Genomic DNA, 13,712 nt, shown 5'->3' with positions numbered 1-13,712 from the left:
GGTGTTACAAGGTTGCTCCTAGAGCTATATAGGGGAGGAATCAGAGGGCTCTAGCTCTGCCCTCTCATTCGCGCGCGCGCGTGTGTGGAATGAATTGGTCGGGCCCCTGCTAGGGAGGCTCTTGGGAGGTCTTATACTTCGACCTCCCAGGTTACAAAGTGTTTGAGGGAGAGGGGTGGGCCGCTGCTGCCAACGTCTCTAGCCTCCAGTTGGGCCTGCTGGCTGCGGGACCCTATTGGCTGTGGGGCCTGCCGACTACTTGGTACCGTGGCATGTACATCGTGGCGCCACGGGGAGGGTGGCACGTCGCCTCTACAGTGCCGGACCACCCCTTCATGGGTCGTCTTGGCCAGCGGTAACGACAACATTGTAGTCATGCCCACGTGTCGTGGGGGATGTCTTGTCTCGGTACCTGGTACGACTGGATGTGATAGGCGCTGACCCCGCCGGCTCCCGGCTGTGGCCTGTCCTGCCTAGCCGGCCTCCAGCTGGGGGAGCCGGCCGAGGAGCCAGCCGGTTTGAGGGAGCCGAGCTATCTCAAATGTTTTGAAACGTTTACTTGTCTTCTTATGCCTACCCGGGGGTCATACCCCTGACAGTAGCCCCTGAACCTGTTGAGGTCCTGCGGTCTCGAGCGAAGGGCCTCCATAGGTTCCCCCCAAGGACATGTGGTAGACGATGACCGTGGGTCGTGACGAGGCCAGGCCCGGCTGGTGAAAGTCTCCCAAGAGGAGACTGGTCAGATGCCAGGGACGCTGACTTCTCACAGCCGGCCAAGGCGACGCGCAGCCGACACTCAAGTGGTACCGCCCCGGCCGGCCTAAGTCCTGCCGGGTGTCAATTCGCGGTCCGCGGCGGGCCAGTCGGGCGCCACGTGCGCCCAGGGGAGGGGCTGGGCCCGCCAAGGCACGTGCGACGTGATGTCTCCGTAGGCCTGGCACACCAGGTAGTGGCCTGGGCCAGCGCGCAAGATTGACTGTGGCTTTGGCCCAACAGTAGTGTTTGCGATGCGCCTTAATATTCGCGGGGCGGTGGGGATCGTGGGCACAAACGCTCCCACTCCCCCACAATCCCCAAGGCCTTTAAATGGAGGATGAGGGGTAGCGGCTGAGGCATTTAATTTAAAAGTTATATTTCATAAGATAGTAGTATAATTAACCGAGAAAGAGTACAACATCTATGTATAATCTGTTGCGAATACTGGCATTTCTCATGCAAGTAAGAAGACTAAAGATGTGTTTGTGCATCACACTATAGAATCTATGTTACGTTGTTTTTGTATGCTTGTTGCATGCTGGATATAAATCAGGCCGCATCCATCTAGATCGCCATGTCTCTATCCAGGAAAAAAAATAGGGCCCCATGTCACATAGTTGCAGTCCATTGCATCGTGTAGGTAATCTCTGGCAACGGTTGAGTAGGTATGCATCATGCATGCTTTGCAGTTTGCACAGAGAAGACGCACGCCCAGATCCATCGTGTAGGCCGGCGGAACCCATCTCCCGTTCAATCCGATCCAGATGAGCATTGCCTTCAATCAAATAATTAATAGATATCGACATCCCAAAAAAATTGGCTGATGCGGCTGTAACAAACATATATGGATTCAGGTTGAGCGACAACAAAGTAATATGTTGCCGGCGGCAGATCCACGACGAGGGCGACATGTCGACGTCTACGGTTCATGATACTCCAACTGTCGAGACGAGATGCCGCCGGCAACCTGATCGTACGTCCCAGTATATATGTACGTAATATTTACACATGCATCACACGCGTCTAACGCCGGAGCGGCTCGCATGCTTGCTCCTGGCTCTTCTTATTGTCGGTATTGACATAGCCAGGTACAGTATTTCATATGACAAAATTGAGACCATACTAAAACTTCTGATTACAAAAGCTGTGGAAAGTGAGAGATTTTGGATCTGGCAACCATCGATTGAAGCATCAATTAATACTGCGTCCTCACAAGTTTATCCTCCCAGCCCCAGCGTCACAGATAGCCCATGGAGAAGACGGTCGTTCTCTACCCCGGCCTCGCCGTGAGCCACTTCGTCCCGATGATGCAGCTCGCCGCCCGCCTTCTCGAGCACGGCTACGCCGTCTCCGTGGCGCTCATCGATCCTGGCGTCATGGAAGACATCGTCTTCAGCGCGGTCGTCGCCCGCGTCGCCGCCTCCATGCCGTCCGTCAGCTTCCACACGCTCCCAGGTGTGGAGGACCCGCCCAAACTAACCCTGGACATACACTTCATCCCCAGGTACCTCGACCTCCTGCGCCGCTACAACGAGCGCCTGCACGACTTCCTCTCTTCCATGCACCCTCACGCCGTGGTCGTCGACTCGTTGTCCAGCGAGGCGGTCGTCGTCGCAAAGAGGCTCGGGATCCCCTGCTACAACTTGTTCACCTGCAGCGCCTCCATCCTCGCCGCCTTCTCCCAGCTTCCTACGCTCCTTCCAGAGGGCGGGGCGAGCTTCGGGGAGCTAGCAGACAACCCTATCGACCTCTTCGGCCTTCCACCCATGCCGGCTTCGCACTTACTGGCCGAAATGCTCGAGGACCCGGAGAGTGAAACATACAAGGCGACGATGGGCTCCGTGTGCTGGATCATGGAGGCCAATGGCACGCTGGTGAACACGTTCGAGTCGCTGGAGGCTCGGGGGGTGGCGGCTCTCAGGGACCCACGGTGTGTCCCCGGCCGGGTTTTGCCTCCGGTGTACTGCGTTGGTCCGTTTGTCGGTGCCATCGCCGAGGCAAAAGAGCGGCACGAGTGCCTTGTCTGGCTAGACGGCCAACCGGACCGCAGCGTGGTGTTCCTCTGCTTCGGGAGCATAGGCGCAGAAAGCCACTCCAAGGAGCAGCTCAGGGAGATCGCCGTCGGCCTTAATAAGTCTGGCCACAGCTTCCTGTGGGTCGTGCAAGCCCCGGCCGATGACTCGGGGAAGCCGCTTGACCCCCAGTGCGGACCCGGACCTCCATGCTCTCCTGCCCGACGGGTTCATGGAGCGCACCAGTGGTTGTGGCCTCGTCGTCAAGCTGTGGGCGCCACAGTTAGACGTGCTCTGCCACAGGGCCATCGGGGGGCGTTCGTGATGCACTACGGGTGAAATTCGGTGCTGGAGACGGCGGGCGTGCCGATGCTGTGCTGGCCGTTGTACGTGGAGCAGAAGATGAACAAACTATTCATGGTGGGGGACATGGGGATCGCCATGGAGATGGTCGGGTGGCAGCAGGGGCTGGTCAAGGCCGGTGAGGTGGAGGGCAAGGTACGGCTTGTCATGGAGTCCAAGGAGGGCAGAGAGCTCAGTGCACGGGTCGAGGCGCACAAGGAAGGCGCGACAACTGCTTGCAACGACGGCGGGTCGTCACGCATGGCGTTTGCCCAGTTCTTGGCGGACGTAGCCAGCCTTCAGGATCGGGCATGCACCGGCAGGGAAGGCATCTCCATGGAACTCGTGATGCATGATCTCTTTTACGGAATTTTGCCATGTGATCTTGGCACTGGGGAAGTTTACATTGATGAATGATCTTGGCATGCGGTATATGTTGCGTCTCTACAGTGATCATTTTGTTTTACCTATCTATCCGTCTAAGTGGCGTTCCACGAGTCGACTAAGATTTTGTATCTAAAATATTCAGTGTGTTGCCATGTTTTGTTTATCTAGTAAAACAAATATTTATTCACACAATACTATAAAACAATGTAAGTCTTTTGCACAGATCCTAAAATTGGATTGACAGCTCTCGGCTTCATCCAAAGCTGTTCAACAATGGAAGAGCAGCAGAGCAGAGGGAAAGGGAGATTTGGCCAGGAGAGTGGCGTCGGTGGAGGTGTATGGCGGAAAGAAAAGATTGTGCTTTCCCAAAATCAATCAGCGAATGGGTATCCCCGCCCAAGAAAATACCAAACCTTGTTCAAAAACAATATATACTAAACACAATATTTTTGTAGGGTATTAGCCTGACAAACATATACGAAAGCTCTCCCATTGCACCATTCGAAGACAAGGTGATACGTATGCATGTATGTACCATAATGCAAAGCATGCTGGAGCATACAAGCATGCCAAGTACATAGACCCACACCGTCGTAGTATTTTCACGGCAGATGCCATGGGGTGGCTTCTCTCGTGTGGTTAGGTGCCGACGAGCACCGACGGTGTCCGAATACGAAATTAGGCACAAGCACTGATGGGCACAGTGGCGTACCCAGGTTTAGGGCCCTCACATGGAGGTAACACCCCTACTCCCACAAGGATCTCTAAGATGAACACATGGTGTTACAAGGTTGCTCCTAGAGCTATATAGGGGAGGAATCAGAGGGCTCTAGCTCTGCCCTCTCATTCGCGCGCGCGCGTGTGTGGAATGAATTGGTCGGGCCCCTGCTAGGGAGGCTCTTGGGAGGTCTTATACTTCGACCTCCCAGGTTACAAAGTGTTTGAGGGAGAGGGGTGGGCCGCTGCTGCCAACGTCTCTAGCCTCCAGTTGGGCCTGCTGGCTGCGGGACCCTATTGGCTGTGGGGCCTGCCGACTACTTGGTACCGTGGCATGTACATCGTGGCGCCACGGGGAGGGTGGCACGTCGCCTCTACAGTGCCGGACCACCCCTTCATGGGTCGTCTTGGCCAGCGGTAACGACAACATTGTAGTCATGCCCACGTGTCGTGGGGGATGTCTTGTCTCGGTACCTGGTACGACTGGATGTGATAGGCGCTGACCCCGCCGGCTCCCGGCTGTGGCCTGTCCTGCCTAGCCGGCCTCCAGCTGGGGGAGCCGGCCGAGGAGCCAGCCGGTTTGAGGGAGCCGAGCTATCTCAAATGTTTTGAAACGTTTACTTGTCTTCTTATGCCTACCCGGGGGTCATACCCCTGACAGTAGCCCCTGAACCTGTTGAGGTCCTGCGGTCTCGAGCGAAGGGCCTCCATAGGTTCCCCCCAAGGACATGTGGTAGACGATGACCGTGGGTCGTGACGAGGCCAGGCCCGGCTGGTGAAAGTCTCCCAAGAGGAGACTGGTCAGATGCCAGGGACGCTGACTTCTCACAGCCGGCCAAGGCGACGCGCAGCCGACACTCAAGTGGTACCGCCCCGGCCGGCCTAAGTCCTGCCGGGTGTCAATTCGCGGTCCGCGGCGGGCCAGTCGGGCGCCACGTGCGCCCAGGGGAGGGGCTGGGCCCGCCAAGGCACGTGCGACGTGATGTCTCCGTAGGCCTGGCACACCAGGTAGTGGCCTGGGCCAGCGCGCAAGATTGACTGTGGCTTTGGCCCAACAGTAGTGTTTGCGATGCGCCTTAATATTCGCGGGGCGGTGGGGATCGTGGGCACAAACGCTCCCACTCCCCCACAATCCCCAAGGCCTTTAAATGGAGGATGAGGGGTAGCGGCTGAGGCATTTAATTTAAAAGTTATATTTCATAAGATAGTAGTATAATTAACCGAGAAAGAGTACAACATCTATGTATAATCTGTTGCGAATACTGGCATTTCTCATGCAAGTAAGAAGACTAAAGATGTGTTTGTGCATCACACTATAGAATCTATGTTACGTTGTTTTTGTATGCTTGTTGCATGCTGGATATAAATCAGGCCGCATCCATCTAGATCGCCATGTCTCTATCCAGGAAAAAAAATAGGGCCCCATGTCACATAGTTGCAGTCCATTGCATCGTGTAGGTAATCTCTGGCAACGGTTGAGTAGGTATGCATCATGCATGCTTTGCAGTTTGCACAGAGAAGACGCACGCCCAGATCCATCGTGTAGGCCGGCGGAACCCATCTCCCGTTCAATCCGATCCAGATGAGCATTGCCTTCAATCAAATAATTAATAGATATCGACATCCCAAAAAAATTGGCTGATGCGGCTGTAACAAACATATATGGATTCAGGTTGAGCGACAACAAAGTAATATGTTGCCGGCGGCAGATCCACGACGAGGGCGACATGTCGACGTCTACGGTTCATGATACTCCAACTGTCGAGACGAGATGCCGCCGGCAACCTGATCGTACGTCCCAGTATATATGTACGTAATATTTACACATGCATCACACGCGTCTAACGCCGGAGCGGCTCGCATGCTTGCTCCTGGCTCTTCTTATTGTCGGTATTGACATAGCCAGGTACAGTATTTCATATGACAAAATTGAGACCATACTAAAACTTCTGATTACAAAAGCTGTGGAAAGTGAGAGATTTTGGATCTGGCAACCATCGATTGAAGCATCAATTAATACTGCGTCCTCACAAGTTTATCCTCCCAGCCCCAGCGTCACAGATAGCCCATGGAGAAGACGGTCGTTCTCTACCCCGGCCTCGCCGTGAGCCACTTCGTCCCGATGATGCAGCTCGCCGCCCGCCTTCTCGAGCACGGCTACGCCGTCTCCGTGGCGCTCATCGATCCTGGCGTCATGGAAGACATCGTCTTCAGCGCGGTCGTCGCCCGCGTCGCCGCCTCCATGCCGTCCGTCAGCTTCCACACGCTCCCAGGTGTGGAGGACCCGCCCAAACTAACCCTGGACATACACTTCATCCCCAGGTACCTCGACCTCCTGCGCCGCTACAACGAGCGCCTGCACGACTTCCTCTCTTCCATGCACCCTCACGCCGTGGTCGTCGACTCGTTGTCCAGCGAGGCGGTCGTCGTCGCAAAGAGGCTCGGGATCCCCTGCTACAACTTGTTCACCTGCAGCGCCTCCATCCTCGCCGCCTTCTCCCAGCTTCCTACGCTCCTTCCAGAGGGCGGGGCGAGCTTCGGGGAGCTAGCAGACAACCCTATCGACCTCTTCGGCCTTCCACCCATGCCGGCTTCGCACTTACTGGCCGAAATGCTCGAGGACCCGGAGAGTGAAACATACAAGGCGACGATGGGCTCCGTGTGCTGGATCATGGAGGCCAATGGCACGCTGGTGAACACGTTCGAGTCGCTGGAGGCTCGGGGGGTGGCGGCTCTCAGGGACCCACGGTGTGTCCCCGGCCGGGTTTTGCCTCCGGTGTACTGCGTTGGTCCGTTTGTCGGTGCCATCGCCGAGGCAAAAGAGCGGCACGAGTGCCTTGTCTGGCTAGACGGCCAACCGGACCGCAGCGTGGTGTTCCTCTGCTTCGGGAGCATAGGCGCAGAAAGCCACTCCAAGGAGCAGCTCAGGGAGATCGCCGTCGGCCTTAATAAGTCTGGCCACAGCTTCCTGTGGGTCGTGCAAGCCCCGGCCGATGACTCGGGGAAGCCGCTTGACCCCCAGTGCGGACCCGGACCTCCATGCTCTCCTGCCCGACGGGTTCATGGAGCGCACCAGTGGTTGTGGCCTCGTCGTCAAGCTGTGGGCGCCACAGTTAGACGTGCTCTGCCACAGGGCCATCGGGGGGCGTTCGTGATGCACTACGGGTGAAATTCGGTGCTGGAGACGGCGGGCGTGCCGATGCTGTGCTGGCCGTTGTACGTGGAGCAGAAGATGAACAAACTATTCATGGTGGGGGACATGGGGATCGCCATGGAGATGGTCGGGTGGCAGCAGGGGCTGGTCAAGGCCGGTGAGGTGGAGGGCAAGGTACGGCTTGTCATGGAGTCCAAGGAGGGCAGAGAGCTCAGTGCACGGGTCGAGGCGCACAAGGAAGGCGCGACAACTGCTTGCAACGACGGCGGGTCGTCACGCATGGCGTTTGCCCAGTTCTTGGCGGACGTAGCCAGCCTTCAGGATCGGGCATGCACCGGCAGGGAAGGCATCTCCATGGAACTCGTGATGCATGATCTCTTTTACGGAATTTTGCCATGTGATCTTGGCACTGGGGAAGTTTACATTGATGAATGATCTTGGCATGCGGTATATGTTGCGTCTCTACAGTGATCATTTTGTTTTACCTATCTATCCGTCTAAGTGGCGTTCCACGAGTCGACTAAGATTTTGTATCTAAAATATTCAGTGTGTTGCCATGTTTTGTTTATCTAGTAAAACAAATATTTATTCACACAATACTATAAAACAATGTAAGTCTTTTGCACAGATCCTAAAATTGGATTGACAGCTCTCGGCTTCATCCAAAGCTGTTCAACAATGGAAGAGCAGCAGAGCAGAGGGAAAGGGAGATTTGGCCAGGAGAGTGGCGTCGGTGGAGGTGTATGGCGGAAAGAAAAGATTGTGCTTTCCCAAAATCAATCAGCGAATGGGTATCCCCGCCCAAGAAAATACCAAACCTTGTTCAAAAACAATATATACTAAACACAATATTTTTGTAGGGTATTAGCCTGACAAACATATACGAAAGCTCTCCCATTGCACCATTCGAAGACAAGGTGATACGTATGCATGTATGTACCATAATGCAAAGCATGCTGGAGCATACAAGCATGCCAAGTACATAGACCCACACCGTCGTAGTATTTTCACGGCAGATGCCATGGGGTGGCTTCTCTCGTGTGGTTAGGTGCCGACGAGCACCGACGGTGTCCGAATACGAAATTAGGCACAAGCACTGATGGGCACAGTGGCGTACCCAGGTTTAGGGCCCTCACATGGAGGTAACACCCCTACTCCCACAAGGATCTCTAAGATGAACACATGGTGTTACAAGGTTGCTCCTAGAGCTATATAGGGGAGGAATCAGAGGGCTCTAGCTCTGCCCTCTCATTCGCGCGCGCGCGTGTGTGGAATGAATTGGTCGGGCCCCTGCTAGGGAGGCTCTTGGGAGGTCTTATACTTCGACCTCCCAGGTTACAAAGTGTTTGAGGGAGAGGGGTGGGCCGCTGCTGCCAACGTCTCTAGCCTCCAGTTGGGCCTGCTGGCTGCGGGACCCTATTGGCTGTGGGGCCTGCCGACTACTTGGTACCGTGGCATGTACATCGTGGCGCCACGGGGAGGGTGGCACGTCGCCTCTACAGTGCCGGACCACCCCTTCATGGGTCGTCTTGGCCAGCGGTAACGACAACATTGTAGTCATGCCCACGTGTCGTGGGGGATGTCTTGTCTCGGTACCTGGTACGACTGGATGTGATAGGCGCTGACCCCGCCGGCTCCCGGCTGTGGCCTGTCCTGCCTAGCCGGCCTCCAGCTGGGGGAGCCGGCCGAGGAGCCAGCCGGTTTGAGGGAGCCGAGCTATCTCAAATGTTTTGAAACGTTTACTTGTCTTCTTATGCCTACCCGGGGGTCATACCCCTGACAGTAGCCCCTGAACCTGTTGAGGTCCTGCGGTCTCGAGCGAAGGGCCTCCATAGGTTCCCCCCAAGGACATGTGGTAGACGATGACCGTGGGTCGTGACGAGGCCAGGCCCGGCTGGTGAAAGTCTCCCAAGAGGAGACTGGTCAGATGCCAGGGACGCTGACTTCTCACAGCCGGCCAAGGCGACGCGCAGCCGACACTCAAGTGGTACCGCCCCGGCCGGCCTAAGTCCTGCCGGGTGTCAATTCGCGGTCCGCGGCGGGCCAGTCGGGCGCCACGTGCGCCCAGGGGAGGGGCTGGGCCCGCCAAGGCACGTGCGACGTGATGTCTCCGTAGGCCTGGCACACCAGGTAGTGGCCTGGGCCAGCGCGCAAGATTGACTGTGGCTTTGGCCCAACAGTAGTGTTTGCGATGCGCCTTAATATTCGCGGGGCGGTGGGGATCGTGGGCACAAACGCTCCCACTCCCCCACAATCCCCAAGGCCTTTAAATGGAGGATGAGGGGTAGCGGCTGAGGCATTTAATTTAAAAGTTATATTTCATAAGATAGTAGTATAATTAACCGAGAAAGAGTACAACATCTATGTATAATCTGTTGCGAATACTGGCATTTCTCATGCAAGTAAGAAGACTAAAGATGTGTTTGTGCATCACACTATAGAATCTATGTTACGTTGTTTTTGTATGCTTGTTGCATGCTGGATATAAATCAGGCCGCATCCATCTAGATCGCCATGTCTCTATCCAGGAAAAAAATAGGGCCCCATGTCACATAGTTGCAGTCCATTGCATCGTGTAGGTAATCTCTGGCAACGGTTGAGTAGGTATGCATCATGCATGCTTTGCAGTTTGCACAGAGAAGACGCACGCCCAGATCCATCGTGTAGGCCGGCGGAACCCATCTCCCGTTCAATCCGATCCAGATGAGCATTGCCTTCAATCAAATAATTAATAGATATCGACATCCCAAAAAAATTGGCTGATGCGGCTGTAACAAACATATATGGATTCAGGTTGAGCGACAACAAAGTAATATGTTGCCGGCGGCAGATCCACGACGAGGGCGACATGTCGACGTCTACGGTTCATGATACTCCAACTGTCGAGACGAGATGCCGCCGGCAACCTGATCGTACGTCCCAGTATATATGTACGTAATATTTACACATGCATCACACGCGTCTAACGCCGGAGCGGCTCGCATGCTTGCTCCTGGCTCTTCTTATTGTCGGTATTGACATAGCCAGGTACAGTATTTCATATGACAAAATTGAGACCATACTAAAACTTCTGATTACAAAAGCTGTGGAAAGTGAGAGATTTTGGATCTGGCAACCATCGATTGAAGCATCAATTAATACTGCGTCCTCACAAGTTTATCCTCCCAGCCCCAGCGTCACAGATAGCCCATGGAGAAGACGGTCGTTCTCTACCCCGGCCTCGCCGTGAGCCACTTCGTCCCGATGATGCAGCTCGCCGCCCGCCTTCTCGAGCACGGCTACGCCGTCTCCGTGGCGCTCATCGATCCTGGCGTCATGGAAGACATCGTCTTCAGCGCGGTCGTCGCCCGCGTCGCCGCCTCCATGCCGTCCGTCAGCTTCCACACGCTCCCAGGTGTGGAGGACCCGCCCAAACTAACCCTGGACATACACTTCATCCCCAGGTACCTCGACCTCCTGCGCCGCTACAACGAGCGCCTGCACGACTTCCTCTCTTCCATGCACCCTCACGCCGTGGTCGTCGACTCGTTGTCCAGCGAGGCGGTCGTCGTCGCAAAGAGGCTCGGGATCCCCTGCTACAACTTGTTCACCTGCAGCGCCTCCATCCTCGCCGCCTTCTCCCAGCTTCCTACGCTCCTTCCAGAGGGCGGGGCGAGCTTCGGGGAGCTAGCAGACAACCCTATCGACCTCTTCGGCCTTCCACCCATGCCGGCTTCGCACTTACTGGCCGAAATGCTCGAGGACCCGGAGAGTGAAACATACAAGGCGACGATGGGCTCCGTGTGCTGGATCATGGAGGCCAATGGCACGCTGGTGAACACGTTCGAGTCGCTGGAGGCTCGGGGGGTGGCGGCTCTCAGGGACCCACGGTGTGTCCCCGGCCGGGTTTTGCCTCCGGTGTACTGCGTTGGTCCGTTTGTCGGTGCCATCGCCGAGGCAAAAGAGCGGCACGAGTGCCTTGTCTGGCTAGACGGCCAACCGGACCGCAGCGTGGTGTTCCTCTGCTTCGGGAGCATAGGCGCAGAAAGCCACTCCAAGGAGCAGCTCAGGGAGATCGCCGTCGGCCTTAATAAGTCTGGCCACAGCTTCCTGTGGGTCGTGCAAGCCCCGGCCGATGACTCGGGGAAGCCGCTTGACCCCCAGTGCGGACCCGGACCTCCATGCTCTCCTGCCCGACGGGTTCATGGAGCGCACCAGTGGTTGTGGCCTCGTCGTCAAGCTGTGGGCGCCACAGTTAGACGTGCTCTGCCACAGGGCCATCGGGGGGCGTTCGTGATGCACTACGGGTGAAATTCGGTGCTGGAGACGGCGGGCGTGCCGATGCTGTGCTGGCCGTTGTACGTGGAGCAGAAGATGAACAAACTATTCATGGTGGGGGACATGGGGATCGCCATGGAGATGGTCGGGTGGCAGCAGGGGCTGGTCAAGGCCGGTGAGGTGGAGGGCAAGGTACGGCTTGTCATGGAGTCCAAGGAGGGCAGAGAGCTCAGTGCACGGGTCGAGGCGCACAAGGAAGGCGCGACAACTGCTTGCAACGACGGCGGGTCGTCACGCATGGCGTTTGCCCAGTTCTTGGCGGACGTAGCCAGCCTTCAGGATCGGGCATGCACCGGCAGGGAAGGCATCTCCATGGAACTCGTGATGCATGATCTCTTTTACGGAATTTTGCCATGTGATCTTGGCACTGGGGAAGTTTACATTGATGAATGATCTTGGCATGCGGTATATGTTGCGTCTCTACAGTGATCATTTTGTTTTACCTATCTATCCGTCTAAGTGGCGTTCCACGAGTCGACTAAGATTTTGTATCTAAAATATTCAGTGTGTTGCCATGTTTTGTTTATCTAGTAAAACAAATATTTATTCACACAATACTATAAACAATGTAAGTCTTTTGCACAGATCCTAAAATTGGATTGACAGCTCTCGGCTTCATCCAAAGCTGTTCAACAATGGAAGAGCAGCAGAGCAGAGGGAAAGGGAGATTTGGCCAGGAGAGTGGCGTCGGTGGAGGTGTATGGCGGAAAGAAAAGATTGTGCTTTCCCAAAATCAATCAGCGAATGGGTATCCCCGCCCAAGAAAATACCAAACCTTGTTCAAAAACAATATATACTAAACACAATATTTTTGTAGGGTATTAGCCTGACAAACATATACGAAAGCTCTCCCATTGCACCATTCGAAGACAAGGTGATACGTATGCATGTATGTACCATAATGCAAAGCATGCTGGAGCATACAAGCATGCCAAGTACATAGACCCACACCGTCGTAGTATTTTCACGGCAGATGCCATGGGGTGGCTTCTCTCGTGTGGTTAGGTGCCGACGAGCACCGACGGTGTCCGAATACGAAATTAGGCACAAGCACTGATGGGCACAGTGGCGTACCCAGGTTTAGGGCCCTCACATGGAGGTAACACCCCTACTCCCACAAGGATCTCTAAGATGAACACATGGTGTTACAAGGTTGCTCCTAGAGCTATATAGGGGAGGAATCAGAGGGCTCTAGCTCTGCCCTCTCATTCGCGCGCGCGCGTGTGTGGAATGAATTGGTCGGGCCCCTGCTAGGGAGGCTCTTGGGAGGTCTTATACTTCGACCTCCCAGGTTACAAAGTGTTTGAGGGAGAGGGGTGGGCCGCTGCTGCCAACGTCTCTAGCCTCCAGTTGGGCCCTGCTGGCTGCGGGACCCTATTGGCTGTGGGGCCTGCCGACTACTTGGTACCGTGGCATGTACATCGTGGCGCCACGGGGAGGGTGGCACGTCGCCTCTACAGTGCCGGACCACCCCTTCATGGGTCGTCTTGGCCAGCGGTAACGACAACATTGTAGTCATGCCCACGTGTCGTGGGGGATGTCTTGTCTCGGTACCTGGTACGACTGGATGTGATAGGCGCTGACCCCGCCGGCTCCCGGCTGTGGCCTGTCCTGCCTAGCCGGCCTCCAGCTGGGGGAGCCGGCCGAGGAGCCAGCCGGTTTGAGGGAGCCGAGCTATCTCAAATGTTTTGAAACGTTTACTTGTCTTCTTATGCCTACCCGGGGGTCATACCCCTGACAGTAGCCCCTGAACCTGTTGAGGTCCTGCGGTCTCGAGCGAAGGGCCTCCATAGGTTCCCCCCAAGGACATGTGGTAGACGATGACCGTGGGTCGTGACGAGGCCAGGCCCGGCTGGTGAAAGTCTCCCAAGAGGAGACTGGTCAGATGCCAGGGACGCTGACTTCTCACAGCCGGCCAAGGCGACGCGCAGCCGACACTCAAGTGGTACCGCCCCGGCCGGCCTAAGTCCTGCCGGGTGTCAATTCGCGGTCCGCGGCGGGCCAGTCGGGCGCCACGTGCGCCCAGG

The 13,712-nt window shown here is 55.9% G+C and overlaps 3 pseudogenes; all 3 read left to right on the top strand.

The window, feature by feature from the left end:
• Nucleotides 1–2,006: 2,006 nt before the first annotated feature.
• On the top strand, nt 2,007–3,527 carry LOC123057616 (anthocyanidin 5,3-O-glucosyltransferase-like; annotated as a pseudogene).
• Nucleotides 3,528–6,282: 2,755 nt separating this feature from the next.
• Nucleotides 6,283–7,803, top strand: LOC123057615 (anthocyanidin 5,3-O-glucosyltransferase-like; annotated as a pseudogene).
• Nucleotides 7,804–10,557: 2,754 nt separating this feature from the next.
• LOC123057614 (anthocyanidin 5,3-O-glucosyltransferase-like) lies at nt 10,558–12,078 on the top strand (annotated as a pseudogene).
• Nucleotides 12,079–13,712: the final 1,634 nt, after the last annotated feature.

The sequence above is a fragment of the Triticum aestivum genome, chromosome 3A (genome assembly GCF_018294505.1).
Source record: "Triticum aestivum cultivar Chinese Spring chromosome 3A, IWGSC CS RefSeq v2.1, whole genome shotgun sequence".
Lineage (NCBI taxonomy): Eukaryota > Viridiplantae > Streptophyta > Magnoliopsida > Poales > Poaceae > Triticum > Triticum aestivum.
Note: the sequence above shows the minus strand (reverse complement) of the source record. Positions and strands in the feature narration are given on the sequence as shown.